Source organism: Malaclemys terrapin, chromosome 1 (genome assembly GCF_027887155.1).
Source record: "Malaclemys terrapin pileata isolate rMalTer1 chromosome 1, rMalTer1.hap1, whole genome shotgun sequence".
Taxonomy (NCBI): Eukaryota; Metazoa; Chordata; order Testudines; family Emydidae; genus Malaclemys; species Malaclemys terrapin.
This window is the reverse complement of record NC_071505.1, coordinates 106,288,265-106,293,610: the sequence shown is the minus strand read 5'-3', so window position 1 is coordinate 106,293,610 and position 5,346 is coordinate 106,288,265.

Sequence of the window (5,346 nt, the reverse complement as noted above, 5' to 3'; positions counted from 1 at the left end):
TTATTTTTAATATTTGCAGGCAGTATTGACAGGTGGTAAGCAAGTATAATTTGGAAACCCAAGAGTCCATAATATGGAAGAGAGCTGCTGCCATTAAGAAATAAACAGAAAATGGCGGGGGGGAGGGGAGGGCGAGGAGGGGGAGTGAAAACCAGGAAGCTTTAAAGTTGAATGTCTCAAGTCAAAAGGGTTAATGAGGAGAAGCGGTATTTTGGGAAAAGACAGCACTCATCTTTACAAAACAATTCTCTTGGCAGCACATAGGCTTGATCCTGCACATGGTTGAACTTCTGTGATGAAATTTCGTGGGAGTCAGGTGCTCTTTCAGCTCTCTAGCAAGAACAGCCATCACCTCTGGGAAAAGGCCAGAGATAATCTTGTAAATTCCTTGCCCCGCCCTTACCGCCAAACATTCAGTGGGGTTTTCCTTCAGAGGATCAGGCCCTATTTCAGAAATAGCCAATAAGGATGAAATCATTTGCGTACAAATAGCCTCACTCTAAGTGGGTTCAATCTTATGAGCTGCTGAGCTCTTCTTGCTATGGAGCTGAGAGAGCGCCTGACTCCCATGAATTGTGATGGGTGAGCTTTTTGAGGGATCATCGATTCTGAAGATTCAGCCCCTTCCCAATTCTACAGATTTTAGGGCTCCTAGGGAATGGAACCCTTTTCAAGATTAATTATTCTGGATGGATGACTGCTGCTCCACTGCCTCCTCTCCACACATTCCCCACTCCCTAACAAGAGCTACGTGTCCATGAATTCAATACCTCCAATTCTGTGGCTGATTATCACCAAGCATGGAGGGCACCATGAAGGTAGTCCATCTCCATTAAGCTTGCCAATTGGGATTTTATTTCCTAGTTTTCTTGAGGATCAGATAATGCACATTGCTGTGTTTCCCCCGCTGACAATTACTATATTTTATGTTGCTTAGCCCAAGGGGTCCTGCAGTGGCTAGAGCTAGATTTTCCCCCTCCCATAGCCACCCTCTTCATTAATTTCTTTTAATTGCAGTTTCTTGCCTTTTTTGCCAGGGCAGCAGCACTCTCTCTCTCGAGCTAAAATACTGGGTTAGAAACGGCTGTTTCTTAAACTCCTGACTGGTATAAACTGGATTTGCTTGGTCACCAAGATCACCACCAGGACACTGCACTTCATCCTTCCTCCAAAAGGGAAGGGGTGCTCAAGTTCAGCATCAAAGTCTCCTGCCTGGTCATTCCATGTGCTCTTCTTGAACTAATTGGCTGGCTGTTTAATTTAACCCTCTCCATCCCAAATGCAGGGCCACAATGAGAAATTCAGAGACACAAAGCAGCACAGTACATTTTCAATATGGGATTAATTTAAGTCTTTATATATAATTTATAAGGTTTATGTTTTAGTATTTCTTGACAAATTAAAATGTACCATGATTAAAACCAAGTCAGTTCTGCAGGACAGAGGGAAGCCGTGTTATGTAAAGCCTCCACTCAATCCAGTAGAATGCGATTGTAAGATTTGTAACTTTTCAGTCATTTCTAGTATGATCGTTAAGTTCTGTAACCATTTGCAAACTTTGTAACTTTAGTTATTGTAAGCATAGCCTTTTAAGTTTTGTAACTTCTGCAAACTTCGTAACCTTTTCAGTTACCACTTGTATAAACCTCCAAGCTTTGTAATATTCCATCATGCAATCAGAGAGAGTGTGAACAAGGGAGTGTGTGTGGGGAAGATAAGGGAGTGTGAACAAGGGAGTGTATGTGGGATTGGGTGGAGAGGAATTGCAAGGAGAAAAGAGCCCAGAGACAGGTGTGTCTGATGTAATCCGCCCTGAGAAGGCAATCATGGGGTGCTGTACAGGAGCGCCGCCAGCTTTTTTGCCGCCCTGGGCGGCAGAAGGTCCCGCCCCCGAAATGCCGCCCCCAACAATGGCGGAGGAAGGTCCTGCCCCCGAAATGCCACCCCCGACAGAGGCGGCGGAAGGTCCTGCCTCCGAAATACCACTGACAACCAGGGTGGCCGAAGATCCGGCAGCCGCGGTCGCCACCCCCCAAATGTTAGTGCCTTAGGCGACCGCCTAGGTCGCCTAATGGGTTGCACCAGCCCTGGTGCCGTAAAGAAAAGAAGAACCTGGTATGCATGAAAGGAACGACGGCTGGAAATGCTTCTCAGTGATGGCCACAGAAGGGAAACTCATTGTATGCGACAGGAGCCGCTCTGTTCCAAAAAGGAAGAAGGCATGCACACAAGGCTGTTGCTTCTTGACCAGCTTGCCGGCCTAGATCCGTGACCACAGGCGGACACACCAGATCTACTATGCCTCGACTTCTTGGCTTCCTCTGCTGTCTCTGGTAACTCTCCGCCTGTGTGAGTGTGGGGGTGCATGAGGATATGAATGGGGGAGAGCATGAATAAGCCCCATTCCTTTTCTGTTTGATCCAATAGCGGCATTTAATAAAACCAATATAAGTGTAACCCTGGGTTGGTTTCTAAGGAAACTGAGGTAACAAGCCTGAGCCCAAGGTAAGAGACATACAAAAACAGCATTTAATATTTTTGTATTGTTTGTTCAGAAGAGGGCATTCATTTTAAAATATATGAAACGCTGAATAGTAATACAGTACTTCAACTGATTACAGTATTACTGCTAGTCTGTTATACCTTGGTTAGACAATTCCCCCTTTTCACTACCTCGGCACCTCTACAGGGTTGCTTCAGTAATAAAACAATTTTCTGATAAATTCGTCAGGAAAAGTGCACTATAGAGAACATGTATAACTCTAAACCTGTCACAGTTTCAAGGTAATTGTTCTCCTAAAGAAAGCAAGAAAAATTACATAACAAAATTGGGCTGAGTGAAAGACGAGTTAACAGAATTTCATGCCACTGAATCTAACTTTCTTAAAGGTGCTTGGAGAAAGACAGTGATTCTGTTGAGAGAAATATGTTCCCAACCCACACTACCAAGATTCCAGCAAGGCTGGGATCTAGTTTAAAAATCTAGATTCTTCAAACACTTGAATCAGTGAAGTTGATGGCTGAAGCTAAAAAGTTGTACAATGATATCCAGCCATCCAGGCAACAGGGAAGACTTTGTTCAGGTACATGGATCAGCACATCCATAGAGGTAGATCCTGCTATATAATAATTATTTATGAAGCTCCCCAAAAGGTACAGTGCAGTGGGCCATAGCATTAGTATAGTTAAGATTAAGATAAGAGTATATTCAATAAGTATGAAAGCATACTGTGTGATTAAAATCAAGCCTACAACAGATCATGGATGAAAGAAGAATTAGCTAATGATATTTCCACCTACTTATAAAAAACTCAAAGCAGTGTCCTGTAAAATATTTAAAAACCCGCTGAAAATAAATTTTAGAAATTAACATCCTTCTTTCCCCTCCTTCGCTGTCTCTATGATCTTCCTACAAACTCCAAAGATCTTTCTGGGTAAGTTTACTATAAATAACTGAGGATAATCATTTTACCAGCAGGGAGTCCCAACACCCACATATTTTTGGTTTTCAGTGAGTCCTCTACAGACTCGTTCTTAAATGAGACTCTAACATTATCTCTTATTATACCATTTATACACATCTTGACTGTACACAGTCTGGTTTTGTCCCCATGTTAACATTTAAGATATGACTCTTTTCCTTCACAATTTTAATTTTGATCTACAATTTGGAATCAAATCTATGTTAGAATCTATTGCCTCTGAGTGGACTTTCCTTATTTTGAGGGGATCTTGACTGCATGAACAATTCTCTCCAGAGCTCTGCTCATCATCATGTGTCCCTATACAGCTCTATCTAGTATCCGAATCATTAGAATATATGATTTACTGCTGGTCCATAGTCTAACACCATAGAATCATAGAACTGGAAGGGATCTTGAGAGTCCATCTAGTCCAGTCCCCTGCACTCAAGGCAGGACAAAGTATTATCTAGACCATCCCTGACAGATGTTTGTCCAACCTGCTCTTAAAAATCCCCAATGGTGGAGATTCCACCACCTCCCTAGGCAATTTATTCCAGAGCTTAACCACTCTGACAGGAAGTTTTTCCTAATGTCCAACCTAAACTGTCATTGCTGCAATTTAAGCCCACTGCTTCTTGTCCTATCCTCAGAGGTTAAGAATAACAATTTTTCTCACTCCTCCTTGTAACATCCTTTCATGTACTTGAAAACTGTTATCATGTCCCCTCTCAGTCTTCTCTTCTCCAGACTAAACAAACCAAGTTTTTTCAATCTTCCTTCATAGGTCATATTTGCTAGACCTTTAATCATTTTTGTTGCTCTTCTCTGGACTTTCTCCAATTTGTCCACATCTTTCCTGAAATGTGGCGCCCAGAACTGGACACAATACTCCAGTTGAGACCTAATCAGCGCGGAGTAGACCAGAAGAATTACTTCTCATGTCTTGCTTACATCACCCCTTCTAATACAACCCAGAATGATGTTTGCTTTTTTGGCAACTGTGTTACACTGTTGACTCATATTTAGCTTGTGACCCACTATGACCCCCAGATCCCTTTCCGCAGTACCCCTTCCTAGGCAGTCATTTCCCATTTTGTATGTGTGCAACTGATTGTTCCTTCCTAAGTGGAGTACTTTGCATTTGACCTTATTGAATTTCATCCTATTTATTTCAGACCATTTCTCCAGTTTGTCCAGATCGTTTTGAATTTTAATCCTATCTTTCAAAGCACTTGCAACCCCTCACAGCTTGGTATCGTCCGCAAACTTTATAAGTGTATTCTCTGTGCCATTTTGTAAATCATTGATGAAGATATTGAACCTGGAGGTAGGAGTGGGGATGGAAGTGGGGAGTGGGGGTTGGGGGCAAGCTGGATCAAAAGATTTGTAATGGAAATCCCAGTCAATATTTTCAGTTCACAAATGCTGATTTTCATTCAACAGTCTGAGTATTTGCTTTATTGGTTAATTCCATGAGAAAACATATTCAAGAATCAGATACCAGGAGCCTGAGAAACTTGGAGCCATCATTTACTCCAAGTGGGAGACCCTTTCAGATGGACTGAATTTTACAAAATTAGCATCTAACTGAATAACCTCCCCCTCCCAAAATAACACCACAAAATGTGCTGTTTCAATTAAAGCTCATTGAAAAACTGTTTTGATGGAAAATTTTCAAACAGAAAAGTATGTGTTTGACTCAATTAAGTTTTTTGCAAGATGTATTTGGTTTCTGTAGAAAATGTGGACTTTTCATTAGAAAACCAAACACATGAAAACGGAATAATTTGGACCAAACACCAAGTTATTTCAGTTCATGGTATCACAGAGGACAAGAGCTTTCTGGGATTCAGCAAAGGATTAGATATTTAGAAAATCAATA